The sequence below is a fragment of the Cebus imitator genome, unplaced genomic scaffold, assembly GCF_001604975.1.
Source record: "Cebus imitator isolate Cc_AM_T3 unplaced genomic scaffold, Cebus_imitator-1.0 Scaffold25, whole genome shotgun sequence".
Classification (NCBI taxonomy): domain Eukaryota; kingdom Metazoa; phylum Chordata; class Mammalia; order Primates; family Cebidae; genus Cebus; species Cebus imitator.
Window position 1 is genome coordinate 10,172,787 of NW_016107340.1, and position 15,781 is coordinate 10,188,567.

The window sequence follows — 15,781 nt, forward strand, 5'->3', positions numbered from 1 at the left end:
CTTCCCTCTCAGAATTACTTCAGCTGTGATCCACAAATGTTTACATGTTGTATTTTTACTGTCATTCAGTTCAATGTATTTTTTATGTCCATTGAGAATTCCTTTATTGCCCATGGATTATTTACAATGTATAGTTCTCAGTTTCCAAGGGTTCAGAAATTTTTCTGTTATCTTTCTGATTTCTAACTTGATTCCATGGTCATCAAAAAATATACCCCATATGATTTTAGTTCTTTCAAAATTACTGAGATGTCTTTTCTGGCCCAGGATATGATCTATCTTGGTATATGTACCATGGGCACATGAAAAGGATGTGTGTGTGCTCCTGCTGCTGGATTTCAATTAGATTTTGTTGGTTACTAATGTTGACTTCATGAATGTAAAAAAAAAAAAAAAAAAAATCAGCAAGGACGAAGTGATTAAATCTGGGCATTCAAATCTTCAAATAAAACTGAATTTGTTTATTTCTTTTTTCAATTTTATCAGCTTTTGCTTCATGTATTTTGGAGCTCAGTTATTTAGTACATACACATTTAGAACTACCATGTCTTTTTGGTGGAGCAATGTTTTAGTAATTATATAATAATCCTCTGTCACTAGTAATTTTCTTTGCTCAAAAGATTATATCTGATATTAATATAGCAGCTTCTGCTTTCTTTTTATGTTTGCATGATACATATTTTTTGTTTTTTCTTTCAATCTTCCCACATTGTTATATTTTAAGAGAATTTCTTACAGATAGCATATAGTTGAATCTTACTTTGTAATACACTCTGATAATCTTTTAGTTGTTATAGCTAAACCATTTACATATTAATGTAATTATTGATATGTTAAGGACTGATTCTGCAATTTTATTTTTGCCTTCTGTTCTTTACATTTTCATTTTTTCTTTTTGCCTTCAAAAATTTTATAATTCAATTTTGACTTATCTATAGTATTTCTGAGTGTATCCTTGTATAGCTTTAGTAGTTATTCTAAGTATGACATATAAGCATAACTTTTCATAGTTTGCTGGTGTCATCATTTTACCAGTTTGAGAGAAGCATGTCATGAATCAGTGTGCCATGCCCTATTGAATATTTCTGCAAACTAATGACATTGGTAAATTAAGAATTTAAACACCAGAATACATGTGACTATGTGAAATACGGTCCTGTTTTTCCCTCACTTAGAACTACACATGTATTCACATCACCTTCAAAAGAACTAAGAAATGAGTTGGGATTAGTGAGGGGGAAAAAAAAAAAAAAAAAAAAAATCAAGAAACCACTAATTCCTTATTCTGATTTGAAACATCAAGGCTTCTGTCATTTGATACACACTATTTTCGAGTAGATAACTTTTAAAGATAATACCTAAGATAAGGTGTTTTCTAATGCATTAAAGTGAACAGAAACCTGCAAAGTTTTTGAGGTCTGGACAAAATTTTTCCTTATTTGTCACCACATACCCTGTTCATAGCCTAGTAAAATTTTAAGTAGGCTTAACAATTACCGAGGTGAGCATTCTTTCATAGAAAATAAATTTCAGAGAGATGAAGTGAACTTTCACAAGCACAAAGGTGAAATTAGTGACAGGGCTGGGTTACTATCAAATTCCGATGACAATGAACTACATAATAAGAAATAAAAATATTAACTTTTTATCTAAAGTGTGTCAACAGTCTGCTTTGAAATGCAGTTATGCTTCATTTCCTTAAGGAAGGCAAAATAAGAACATGGCAGATGGAATATTATCACTCATCTACATTGGAATTTAACCAGGACACTGGGGTTTAAACTTACCCACTTGCCAAAAGTAGCAATAGATAACAAATAAATGGCCTGATCATTGACTTCATTGCAAACACTAGCCCACAAGAGGTTCCAAACATGAAATTCTAAGAGCGAGCATGTCCTTGTTCATTATATATCAGTGATTTTTTCCCATCTCTCCAGGCTACCACACAATGGCAAATTTGAAGGACACAGGCATATATTCCACATTATGCAGTTTTGCTCACTTTAGATGTAAAAACACTAGAGTGTGTGTAAAAGAGACTGTCCTCAATTCCCAAAATATTTTCCATATTCCCTGATTCATTTTATGAAGGATCAAACCTCTAGCTTGTAGCTCTGAGTGACAGACTTCCCCTTTTAGTCATGAAATATTCTCTGATCCAAACTGAAGGAAAAAATTCTTGTTCATCTCCCATTTATATTCACAGTCAGATACTATAATTAAATAATAGAGTTTCATTTACTTGGGCTCAAATCCATTAATTTTTTTCTTATTTTTACTCATCTCTTTTCTCTGAAACATATCCCAGTATTATTATTATCCTTGAGCACACAAATACACAGATCTGTGAATCTATAATGAGATCTTCCTATTTTTTTTAGACTACAATTTGCTTTGGTTAAAAGTCTAAATTCCCTCTACTTAGATGCTGCCTAAATATGAACAAATACCTGATTCCACTGGGGAAAAATAACAGCTTTGAAGAGCTGACCTCCTAGCCAAGTTCATGTATTGCGTTTACTCCAGGGAAAAACTTGGTTCACAGGCTAACTTGGGGTCTTTGGTCTGCTGCCAGCAGAGGGTGACTATGCTACTACTCTGCACCAAAGTGCAAGTTCAAATGCCCTTCCATTCCAGCCCCATGTACTGGTCAAAGGATAAATCACCATTAAGCATCATGTCCAGCGACAGCCAACTGCCTGCCTCTCACCCAGAGGTGCCACATGTGATGACGGACAGGAAAAGAGAAAGGAAGTAAAGGTGCAAAACGCTCCAATAGGGAAGTATCTGAATTAGCAAGAAAAACCAAGCTCAACAGCTGCCACTGTGTCCAGCTCTTTAACCAGTCTTAGGCTGTTGTTTTTAGGAAGGGAGAGGAGGCTTGCAGAATTTGTATTCCCACGTCCAATGCTGTGCTCTCACCACATGCCTGTGAAACTCCCTTGTCAACAGAGCTTTTACCCTTGTCTTCTTCTCCTTTTCAGAATTTCTATTCCAAAACCCCAGCACACTTAGAGCAGTAATCTCGGAGGCATTTCTATAGCCAATGCAAATTATATTTCTTTGTTTGCCTCCCAGAGATGAGATGGGAAAGGGAAAGACATGTAAAAGCCCCAAAGTGGCAACTCAAACCAAAACAGAGGATGAAAGCTCACAGCATTTTTCACTACTTTGCTGTGTAAATCCCCCCTGCTAATTTAGAAAAGCTTTTGTGGTTTTCAATATTAAAAAGTAATACAGATGTATCTCTCTGCTGATGTTCATGAACTAAAGGTAAAGTTATACTTACTTTGCCAGTTAAAAAGCTTAGATGAACACATGAAATCCCTTCTGGATAAACCACAAACTGTAAACAGGAAGACAGTCTATTAACCCATTTTTTTTGTTGTTAACAGGCCACATTTTTATTTAAGAAGACTTGTTCCTCTTTCCAGCCATGGTACCACCATGGAGCAAATGTAAACTCTGAGATAACTGACATCTAGTTTGAATAAAAGCACAAAATATTTTAATGCTTTTCTAAACCTAAAGCCATTATTCCTGATTAGAAGCAAATCCTGGGAATACATCAAATTCTATATTCTAAAAAATCTTAAATTAGCCCCTCAGCTGATAAAGAATGAATGGGTAAAGATACCAAGATCAACATACCAAGTTGTGAGTTAGGCTGGTAAACTTTGCTTCATCCTAAAGCTCTTAGCCCAAACTAAAAGTGCACAGTAACAGCCAACATTCAAGCCCCCTCTAAAAATAAGAAGAAATTCTGTGTCCTAATATTACTGTCATAGACTGTCTCAACCCATCTCTGAGTATGAAGTCAAATAAAATACATAATATTGTTGAGCAATATCTGTAACATACTTTGTTAGATGATGTGGAGAAAACAAAGTCATTAAACTTGCTAATAAAGAAGCTGTGATCTAACTACTTCAAAGTTGGAAAAGTCATTAGCAAAGAAAGGAAATGAGGATGCCTTCCAGAATGACAGGAAAGGGGTGTAACAGCAAAACATAGCTTGTGTGTCAATATATGAAAAGTTACATAGCACCAAAAATTCAGTAACATCAACACTTACAGAAAACTTATCTTGGACTTTGAGATTCTTGGATCTGAAGGAGAGAAACAGGAAGGCTCGGAACTGCAGTGAGACAGTGGGTGGTCTCTCCTGGGTACTGAAAGGGCAGGAAGAACCTGAAGAACAGGGCATGCTGGCAGGCCCAAGCAAGAGCAGGGCAGGCCCGGGATTTTTGAAAGAAGCCAGAGATATCTGGACCTGTACATTTCCATCTCAGGAGCTCGAAGCAGCAGGTCTTCAGCATCCACAGCTCAGTCTTGGTTTATCCTCCCCAGAGTGACCAAATGTCTCTACTGAGAGATCTTGGACTAGCCCTTCAAAAACACTCATGAATCTCCAACTTGTTATATCCAGTCACTTCCTCAGGCAATGGAGGGAGATTTCACTGACTGGCCAACACATTTTTCCTCTACCAATATCTCAGCACCAGTAAAGTGACATCTGAAATGTCATTGTTGGAGCCACAAGAGCTATGAATGTATCTAAAAGCAAAAACCTGGGTAAGGAAACATGATGACTGAAACACAGTCTTAGGAAAGCAAATCCAGTCACTCAATTAACATGTACAGCTATGAGCTAATGTTTCAATTCCTGATTTGATAGAAAAGATGAGATTATATGAGGAACTAGAGGCACTGAGTATTCTCAAGAGGGCTGCTACTGAAAATATGCACAATGAAGTCCACACAGTTGAAGTTATTTGTATTTTGAACAACGACACTCAAACAGCTTGAATAACAATATTACAATGTACCAAAATTGTTATTAGCAAAACAAACTCTGAAATCTGGATGAGTTAAATTTCCCTATGTGAGTGATCTTGGGCATGTTCCTTAATCTCTAAATTTAGGTCTTATCGGTCAATTAGAATCAATGCTAACCAGAAGAATTGTCTACTCAGCATCTCATTGAGAAACCATGCTGCTTGACTCTCAGACTTTATGGTTCAGGTGGGGTTGGCCTGTGTTTCCCCCAGCTGTACTGCAGGGATGACTGCTCAGACCTTGGGTATCAGTGACCTGCTCTGGCAAGCCATGTGAGGCTCCCCATCACCCAAACATTGATGCAACTTTCTCTATTTTTCATTGGGGTTATTTAGAACCATTCCAACTTGGAACTGCCCATTTGTGGAGAAATTCTTCCCGCTGATCAAGATGGGTAAGAACGCAAGTCTAAGAGACTGGACAGAGTGAGAGACTGATGCCTAGAGACATCCTGTGAGCTTAAAGACTGTTATGCAGTGTTAGCACCAGAGTCTACTTTCTGGTCCTCCTATTTTGAGGCAGGCTTTTGTTTAACCTACCACATGGAGTTTTTGTATGTGTATGTGAGGAAGAAATGAGACAATACTTGTAAAGTATTTGTTATTGCATTGGGCATATAGCAAGTGCTTAATAAATCTGAGCTATTTTTATGTCCAGAAAAAAAGACTCTTTATACTTTCCTTTCCAAGATGATGCCATGAAAAGTAGATAATTTTCATGAGACTCATTATCAAGAGTCTCTACCTTCAAAAAGATCCTAATCTGCAACAGGCAATGTTAAGAAGAGCTCAAAGACAAAGTAGAATTCCCGAAAGGTGACAGATTACTTCACTGACGAATGAACTGAACAGAATATAATACTTAAAGGTCGGTCACTAGAGGAAAGACCTTCAGGCAGAGCAGATCATGGGAAGACTTCACAGAAGTCATCACTGAGTTGGGTTTTTAGGAACAGGAATCATCGCAAGCCTGGAGAAAAGGACAACGGTTTAGCCATGGGTCAAGATAGACATGGTGGTGGTTTAGAGCCAGGACACTCTGACCTGGAACACGGGGTATGTGAGAAGCAGCCAGGGACAAACAGCTGTATCAAAATGTTAAATGCAAATGACATGTTTTAAGGGCAAGTTTAATCATATTTCACAGAGGCTGGTTTTCACTGAGCTCATATATAGGTATAAAGGGTTGACACTAGTTACTTACCTAATTCATACTCAGTGAAATTCTAGAAACAATAAAAATCAGAAGAATGGCTTCAAAGATTTCTACAACCGAATCAGGTATCTTTGGATGCTTTATATCGTATTGGTGGTTTTTTTTCTTTTCCTTTTTCTTACTCCAACTGTCATGGATCATTATTTACTCACACGCTGCAGCCAAACAAATAACAATACATTCACAAATGAGCCCTAATGAAGGAAGGCGTTCTCTTTCCAGGTCCACAAGGGGGCGTAGTTTTAAGGGCAAGAACTTCCTAGTGCCATGCCCCTCTCCCATCTCTCTCCTTCTGAGAGATTTAACCGTTTATGTTTAAATTTCACAGGCATGGGAAGAAACAAAGAGTCAGTCACCTCAGCAGAAGTTCTAAGGAACTCCTTTCATTGGCCTGGGGTCTTAGAGAAGGTGGGGGTTCCTCACAGGTTAAAAGTCCCCTTCTTCCACACCCCTTCAGACTCCATGTTTGGGTCCCCTTCCATGAACACTCCCTTCATGGAGGCCGTCTTCCTCTGTCCTGGATTTCCCCTCTGGAGTCCCCTTCCACACTCTCTCGTGGAAGCCTGTCTTCCCATCCTGAATTCCATCTCTCTCTCTCTTCCCTTCCACTCAGTGTGGAAGCTGCTTTCCTCTCCTGGGTTCCTTCTTTCTGGAGTCTCTCACTCAGCGTGAGACTCAGCTGTTTCTTTCTCCCTCCTTCTCCTGTTTCTCTCTCGAGCTCTCTAAAAAAGTCACTTTCTACAGACACTTTTGAGTCCAACATTTACTGCGCACTGCGCCGTGGTCCCCTCTCTCTTTCTTGAGACGGCAGGAGACCAAGAACCTGGAGAAACGTCCTCTTAGGGGAGCTGAGGGCACCCTGGACCCAAAAATTACACTAAGACATAGTGTATAGATAATATTGTGGTTTTCTCCTCAATATCACTTTCATTCTCTCCTCAGCATGTAAGAGCTATGCAGTTTGAGAAATTGACTCTACACTCTGAAGTAGAGTCAGCTACCTTTAAGGCAACCACGGTAATCCCATCCTCCTTGCCAGTGATTGGTTCTAAACCCAGGCCTAAGCCACTCTATAAATAGCATTCACTTGCAAACAAGATTTGGATCCAGGAATGGGCATATGATGCTGTGTGGGCCAGAGAAACATGACTGCGATTTCCTTCTGGAAAACATTCCCTTACTGTTAAAGAGAGCCACTGGAAGAGATGGCCTCTTTCCCAAACTCTGTGGTCATCAGACCTGAAACTGCAGATGCTATCTGCATCCAATTCAAGAATATTGCTGATATACAGAGGAAAACAGAATTTAGGAATTGCAGAGATAAGGAGCTGAAAGCACTGAAAAGGCCAGCCCAATCATCTGCCCCAACTTTCATGTCGGGCTCTGTAAAGTATTACCTCTCTTTATTATTAAATTGGTTTGACTGTTTTTCAAAAATACCCCAATTTCTTCTAAAAATACCCTAATGACTCAGTGTATTTGTCATCTAATAATATATTGAATTTCACTGCTCTCTGATTTGCCTTAGAACTCCCAGAAGAAGACCACAAAAAGTGGCAATCAGGGCGGGTGAACAGGTATGTATCTGAAAGCACTAGTCCAGGTTGATCCATTTCAGATCAGTAGAACATCATTCTCTGAAAAGATAACTAGTTGTCAGAGTTACCTAGATTGACCCAGCAATGTTTGTCAAAAGGAGACCCTCCAAAATTATAGCATAACAAATGTTCTGAGACTTTTTTCTCTCATGAACACAAAACACTGGATCCCACACCTCCACTAGAGTCCTCATTCCTTCTACATAGCTCCTAAGAGAAGAAGCATTTTATTTTATTTTAAGATAGAGTCTCGCTCTGTCACCAAGGCTGAAGTGCAGTGGCACCATCTAGGCTCTCTGCAACCTCCACCTCCTGGTTTCAAGCGATTATCCTGCCTCCGCCTCCCAAGTAGCTGGGATTACAGGTGTGTGCCGCCACATCCAGGTCATTTGATTTTTGCTAGAGACAGAATTTCACCATGTTGGCCAGGATGGTCTCGATCTCCTGATCTCGTGATCCACCCGCCTCGGCCTCCCAAACTGCTGGAGGGGATTAGAGGTGTGAGCCACCACATCGAGCCATCTTTTTNGCCTTAGCTTCCTGAGTAGCTGGGATTACAGGCATGCACCATCATGCCTGGCTAATTTTTGTATTTTTAGTAGAGACAGAGTTTCACCATGTTTTGAAAGGCTGCTCTCGAACTCCTGACCTCAACTGATCTGCCTGCCTTGACCTCCCAAAGTCCCGTGATTACAGGCGAGAGCCACCATGCCCAGCCAAGTAAGGGCATTTGATTCCCTGGTCGTATTAGTGAAAAGAGTTCCTGATAAAGTCTAGACTCAAAAGAGTTTTCTAAACAAGCAAATGTTACAGACTCTAAAGCTTCCTAAGTTTAATCACCAAACATCATTTTGGGGTTCAGTCTCTAAGAATGCAATTAACCATTTTAATCAAGTCTGCCACAGATTATATTAGCTCGGGAAAATGGTGATAGCTATGCTGTGCTAATGCTCACTCCCTTATTTCTAAAAAATAATTTTAAACATTTAACCACAGAATATATACACTTACATAAAAGTAATATGTAGAATGTATATGACAACTTCTGAGGGAGTTACTCCAGCAGATAAACATTGGCAAGTGGTGATCAAAAAAAAAAAAAAAAAAAAAAAAAGAAAAAAACCGAAAAAAAAAAAAAAAAAGAAAAAGTAAAACTCTATAGCTAAGAGGCTTTAGAGACAGTAACTTGTAGCAAGTCTGTCACCACTCGCCAAAAGAGAGCCAAAGATAAACTGTGAAAGAAGACTCTGCTATGATATTAAGCCAAAGAAATACTAAGATGAGAAACTGTGTAAATGTATACATTATGGTTAATGGCTAGGGGATGATACTTTTCCACGCTTGAGGTGTGGTTCTCTAAAAATATCAGTAAAGCTTCTAACAGGACTCATGCGTACTAAGAGTCCTTTATTGTGACATAAAATTTGTTAGTCCAAAATTAATACATGAGTGTTAGAGCTAAAAACTTTAAGCACATACAATAGCTCTGTCTGTTTAGGCCTATCCATAAAGACAAAACCATCAACAATGAATATACCCAGTGTCCAGAAAACAGGGCTTCCTGGAGAAATGGATGGAGGCTATGTACAGATGAGCTTAGTGAACATCTTAATGTACCCAGTACACATGAAGCTATCAAAGATAACTAGGGCCATGTGAAAATACTCAAAAGCCAACTTGAAAAGGTTCCCATTGGCCAAAGATGAGACCACTTGAGAGTCAAAGTTAAGAATTACAATAGATCTAGCCTATCACATATGCTTAAATTCATGAATTCACAATGATATTTAAAAGGAATTACTTGGTTACCTTCTGAGGATGACAGGAAGCTAATTCATCATTTTGAAAACTGGAAAAATAAAAAGATATGATCAATTGTTTATCTTTCATTTCCTATATGAACTGTACAACTTGATAACCAAATAGTAGACTGGGAAGTGTCTTTTTATTAAATTATCGCAGTTACTAAACAAAAACAAGATGACATAATTAGGTTATTTCTACTTTGCAACCCCTAATGAATTAATAAATCTAAGTAGTGAGTATCAATAACTAATATAAAAAAAGACTGATCATCACTTCTTACAGTCTTACAAAGGGATTATACTGTTCTAATCAAGTCTCTGGACCAGCTGCCAGTTTTTGCAGAAAATATGGAGGACAGAGAAACATGATAAACTACACCATGAGTATGCAAACAACAAAATCCATACTGTGGGAAATTCTTTAGGTCAAGCAACTTGGATTCTTCAGCAGATAAGTTATATGAAAAAGGAAGAAACAAAAGAGGTGCTATAGACTGTAAAAGACTTCAAGGACATAAAAAGAATGTTTAATGAACAAAATTCATTATCTGCATAATTGGATGATAAAACATAATGAAATGCAAGGACTGATTATTATGAAAGTTCAGATGATTATTTCTAGAGAAAGAGGAGAGTCTGTGATTAGGATGGTACACATGGAGAGGCTTCTGGAATTGTTTGTGACTTCTATTTCTTGACCTGGGTGGTGGTTACAAGATTGCTTACCTTATAATGAATCACCACAGCATATATTTGTTTTTTGTGGTCTTTGGTTTGTTCATTATAATTATAATGAAATATAAAGAAAAAATGAGAAATATAAAGCAATATAAAGAAAAAATGAGAAAAAGAAAAAAGTAGGATGGTATGTTATACACTCATATGTCACTAATTCGTTACCAGCAATTAAAACAGTTTCATGATTATCAATTATAATAGACACTAAACAAGCAATCTCCTTAACTAATATGCTTCCATAGTTTAAGAATAATGCTCTTGGCCAGGTGTGGTGCCTCACACCTGTAATCCTACCACTTTGGGAGGCCGAGGCAGGCAGATTGGCTGAGGTCAGGAGTTCGAGACCAGTCTGGCCAACATGGTAAAGCCCCATCTCCACTAAAAATACAAAAAAAAATCTGGGCGTGGTGACTCACATCTAATCCTAGCACTTTGGGAGGCCAAGGCAGGCAGATCACCTGAGGTCAGGAGTTTGAGACCAGCCTGACCAACATGGAGAAACCCCATCTCTACTAAAAATACAAAATTAGCCAGGCGTGGTGGCGCATGCCTATAATCCCAGCAATTTAGGAGGTTGAGACAAGCGAATGGCTTGAACCTGGGAGGCGGAGGTTGCAGTGAGCTGAGGTCACACCATTGCACTGCAGCCTGGGAAACAAGAGCGAAACTCCATCTCAAAAAAACCAAAAAAAAAAAAAAAAAATTAGCTGGGCATGGTGGTGTGTGCCTGTAATCGCAGCTACTCAGGAGGCTGAGGCAGGGAATTGCTGGAACGAGGGAGGTGGAGGTTGCAGTGAGCCAAGATCGTGCCACTGCACTCCAGGCTGGGCAACAGAGCAAGACTCCATTCTCAAAGAAAATAATAATAATAATGCTCTTATACTGTTTAACCAAAATATTAGGGACATCCTTTCTTGACTTGCCCAGAACTCTTTTGCGGTTTTTACTATTAATACCGCTCTCGGGGACACAGTTACAATGCTGTTTTATCCAGTGGTAAAAGATTCCCCTGCTCTCAGGTCAAACACATTCCTGTTCTCTTCTTGCTTGCTACCCAGGGAAAGTCAAATATGATACAAACTTTTGTAACTGCTGCTAAATCCCTATTAGCTCTATTCTGCTTTGTTTAAAAAGATAATGGGACACTCATTATATTAAAAATGGGCTCACTTTCCTTTATATATCCTATCAGAATGAGTTGAAGAAGAGACTAATTCTAACGTTTCCTTCTTTTGCAAATCAAATAACCCCCTTTCCAACCTGCTGATAGGAAACTATCAGCAGTATTTAACATCACCTGCCCTCATCAAACCCAGACAAAGGGCATTCCTTCTGCAATGTCTGTCATTATTGCAGGTTGGCCACAGCTGCAGTTTAAAAACTGACCATAATCCCATTTCCAAAGGTTGACTGCACAGTGACCTTGGTCAAGGTATAACCTGTTCCGTAAAACCCAAGAACAGCAAGGTGCATGGAAGTCTAGACAAATGGGTGCATCGATGACTAGAAGGAAAATGCTTATTGTTCTTCATGAAAGCCATTCATTATACTCCTTGCTATAGCTTCACCCACGCATCATGAGTAGTGTCTCATACTTCAAAGGCATTCTAAGTAGAATAAATCAATGCTCGATATGATCAACATTACTAATACTGATCAATATCTGCTTCTGTTCTATATTTCCCATCCCAAGGATATGAGGAGGAACCATATGAGTAAGTCTATCAACGAAATATGAGAAGTGTTGTTTGTCACTTCTGAAATAAGACATTTAATTGCCAATGCTCAACTCTGCACCCCTCTCGTCCCCAGACTGGGAGATCATGGAAGCAGATATCCAAAAAAAAGTCTAGAAAGCTGAGCCAGCATATATAGGATACCTGAACCCACAACAAACCTTGTAGATGAAATTTTAAGGTTGTTTGTAACAGTATCACAACTTATTGTAACCCAAATGATGTGTAGAATTCTGCATGTTTACAAAAATCCTTTCCACAGAGATCCAATAAGTTACTGACGTGTATCGATTACTTGAGGCCAACCAAATTAGTTGAATTATATAAAGGTAACAATTTAGAATATTTTCAACCAGGTGCAGTAGCTCACACCTGTAATCCTAGCACTTTCGGAGGCCAAGGTAGGAAGATCGCTTGAGCCCAGGAGTTTGAGACCAGCCTGGACAACACAGTGAGACCATGTTCCTACCAAAAAAAAAAAAAAAAAAGTTAAAAATTCGCCAAGTGTGAGCACATGCCTGCAGTTCCAGCTACTCAGGAGGCTGAGGCAGAAGAACTGCTTGAGTCTGGAAGACTGAGGCTGTAGTGAGCTATGATGGCACCGCTGCACTTCCAGCCTGGGTGACAGAGTGAGACTCTGTCTCAAAACAACAAAACAAAAAGAGTATTTTCAGGATTGTGAATTGCTTGAAAATGTTATCTATATTTGGTAAATTATGGCTGATATCAGAAAAGAAATCTATACTCATATAAATAGAAATGTATTCTAAGACTTCCCTACTAAACAGAGAAAGGCATAAATGTAATGTACAATCACCTCACTGAGCCCTGCTCTACCTTAAGAACTGTGGAAGGACATAAGGTACAGAGCAGTTGTTGGTGACATTTATAAGGTCTCAAGTCTCAATTGATTCTGAAATAAACTGATAAGGCTTATATTTTCTTGACCTCCTAATCCTTGGAACCAAAAGTACTTGGTAAATGAAATTTGTCTTTTGTGATTTCCTCAAATCTACTTGCTATGATCAATCTAGGTTACACTATCAAAGAGTATTAAAACTCTAAAAACTTCATTGTGAGATTTCAGTAAGGCTCGAAGACCGTTTTTCATGCTTTCTCTGGGTAGGAATACTAGAGTTTTTACATCTGTATCATTTCTACACAGAGCATTTCACATAATAAAGTATGCAGAAATCATACAACATTCCCAGGAAATATAATCGTCTTTTGCCCAAAGCCTCAGCAGTCAACAGTGTAAAATGCCATTCCTGGCTGAACACACAGGTATTTACCTGGGTCATGAACTAAAGTGGCAATTGTCCCAGATATTTCTATTCATCTGATGGGTGCCACAGGAGCCTAAATGGACATGGTGGTGACTGCAATGTATGGACTATTGATCTGAGTATGACTAAGGGCAAATGGAATCACTTGCTCAGTCGCAAAGGTGTCCTAGGAGGTCTGCCAGCCCAAAGTGACCTGTTGGCTTTGAGATGTGCAGGCACCACTGGACACCGTGCAGCAATGACAGAGCTGCATGGAACGTAGAGATAAGGGCTCCAGCATGCATCTTTGGCAGGAAATGTCACTCCATTTCATTTTTTAAAATAAAAATGACAGTGGGCAATAATCATACAATTTAATTATTCCTTTGGGTTCCACATAAAGCTCAAAGAATATAAAATCACCAACCACTGATCTGCTATCTGTGGCGGCTGAAAAGTATTATAGTGGAATATCAGGGGCATATAGTGAAATGAGCATCTCCAAATTGTTTAGAAAGGGATCTTCGGTCTAAGGAGAACTGACGGCACAGCTTTAAGGATAGATAAAGGACTGCCTGAAGGATCTGTCTAGCTTCCTTAGTTTGGTTTTTTTTTTTTAAGTAATACCTTCATTTGCATAGTAATAACCCAATTATGGTAAGATTAGGTGACAGGAATCTCATTATTGCTATTTCCACAAAACAGTCAATATTCTATTCAATATCTTTTAATGTAACACACCTTAAAACATAATTATTCAATACACCCTCATTCATCTTTAATGCAATTTTCTCTCTTGAAAACCTTGCCATAATTGTTAGTTTTTATGGCATATACTAGTGTTTAAACAAGCACTTCCCCCCCCCCAACTCCCCACAGGCTGCTATGAGAACAAGCAAAAGCAACCAACAGCTTGGGGGCATTTCTCTGTCCCCCACCCCCCAAGTTACTAGTAAGTTCACCAAAAGATCAAACTCACACACAGGACTGCTAAAAATCTGTTGTAACGACCTCTGCACTATTCCCAACACTATAGTTTCCCCTCCTTTTCTGTCACTTCATCCTCCACAAAAGATGCTTCCATAATGAATTTTGATCTTAAGGCAACTTTGAAAGTGTTAGCAAATACATTCTGTTAAATTTCAAATTGTATGATCTGAGCTCTTTTCTTTGTGAGGTTTTTTTTTTTGGGGGGGGGGAGTGGCTGTTTCTCCCCCTAGACCACATTGTAATACACATACACACACAAAAAAAATCCTTCTCAGACAGCTGACATACTGGGGAGACCATCTGCCTACCATAGGTTTACCTGCCATAGGCTTTTACAGTTTCAATTACAAGATAATCAGTATGATAAGTGGCTGGTTACCAGATTAACGGTGGAAACAAAGCAAGAAAATAGGGAGGAGATTGGACTGCCCACATTAAGAGACTGCAGAGCCATACATGCTATTATTTCAAAATGATATCAGAATTAATGTGCAGTGAAAACAGCAGTTAGACTTCGTCATGAGAGGAAACAATATCAAAGGGCTGTGGTTTGGAGTCTGGAGCTAACACTCCTTAACTATGGCCCCACTGACTATGTCTTCTTTATGATGTTTTCTCTCTATACTTTGTGAATAAGTGCTCATTAATCATAGGTATAACAATTAATTTGTAGAAAGGAACACTCTGCTTATTACTCAACTCCAACTAAGTTTTCTGAGGATTCTGTCAAATCGCCAGCACGATAGATTGGCATTTTCCAAATGACCTACAAAACTTCAACAGGCATCAGGGGATCCTAAGAGCCCAACTGACTACAAGTTCGCCACTGCACACCCAAACCATCAAAACCACACTTCACACTACCCAGGCCTGATCTTTGGAAGAGGCAGAAAAGCTGGTCTAACATCACTTGTCTGCATGTTTAATGAGTTTTTGAATATTGACTGTACTTTGTAATTTTTTTTTTTTTACAACAATTGGGAAACCACCATTCTTTAAAATGAGTTTTGTTGCTATATACAATTTTCCCCCAAGTGGAAAATGTAAAAGAACATTTCAGAGTTAGTAAGGCTTTTACTGGAATTAAGTTGGGGGGTTTATCTCTTTCAAGTCACTGGACGATTCCTCAGAAACTACGCACAGCAACAAGGACATGAGTCAGACATTTGGTCCAACCTCTCCTTACAGAGAAAAATAAACTCACAGGGCATACTGTGAGTCAAGATCACCAGGGCACAGTCTGTGGCTAAGGCAGAATTAGAATTCAGGTCTCCAAAGGTTTACTGAGGAGCTCGTTCAATTGCCTCTCCCACGTCACCTAAATCCCAGTGGCAGGTGTGCTCCATTCATTGAGTGCGGTTGATGATGTGTTAAGCCCTCAGTGAGGAACACTACCAAGGAATGGTCAACCGAAAAAAGCAAAAGAGCAATAATTAAAGTCATCATTATAGACCAGGCACAGTGGCTCATGCCTGTAATCCCAGCACTTTGGCAGGCTGAGGTGGGCGGATCACTTGAGGTCAGGAGGCAGAGGTTGCCGGAAACCGAGATCGTTGTCACTGCACTCCAGCCTGGGGGATAGAGTAAGAATT

General features: G+C 39.0%; 1 protein-coding gene across 6 annotated transcripts in view; it reads right to left on the reverse strand.

Annotated features, from left to right (window-relative positions):
• Positions 1 to 15,781, reverse strand: part of SOX5 (SRY-box transcription factor 5) — a 1,018,145-nt gene that overhangs the window by 871,195 nt on the left and 131,169 nt on the right. The window contains exon 1 of one of the 6 annotated variants that reach the window (XM_017522798.2): positions 9,465 to 9,485. The exons of the other annotated variants lie outside the window; for them this stretch is intronic. The gene's annotated coding sequence lies outside the window, so the exon portion shown is untranslated. Of the gene's footprint in view, positions 1 to 9,464; positions 9,486 to 15,781 lie in introns of those variants that run through there. 6 annotated transcript variants of the gene reach the window in all.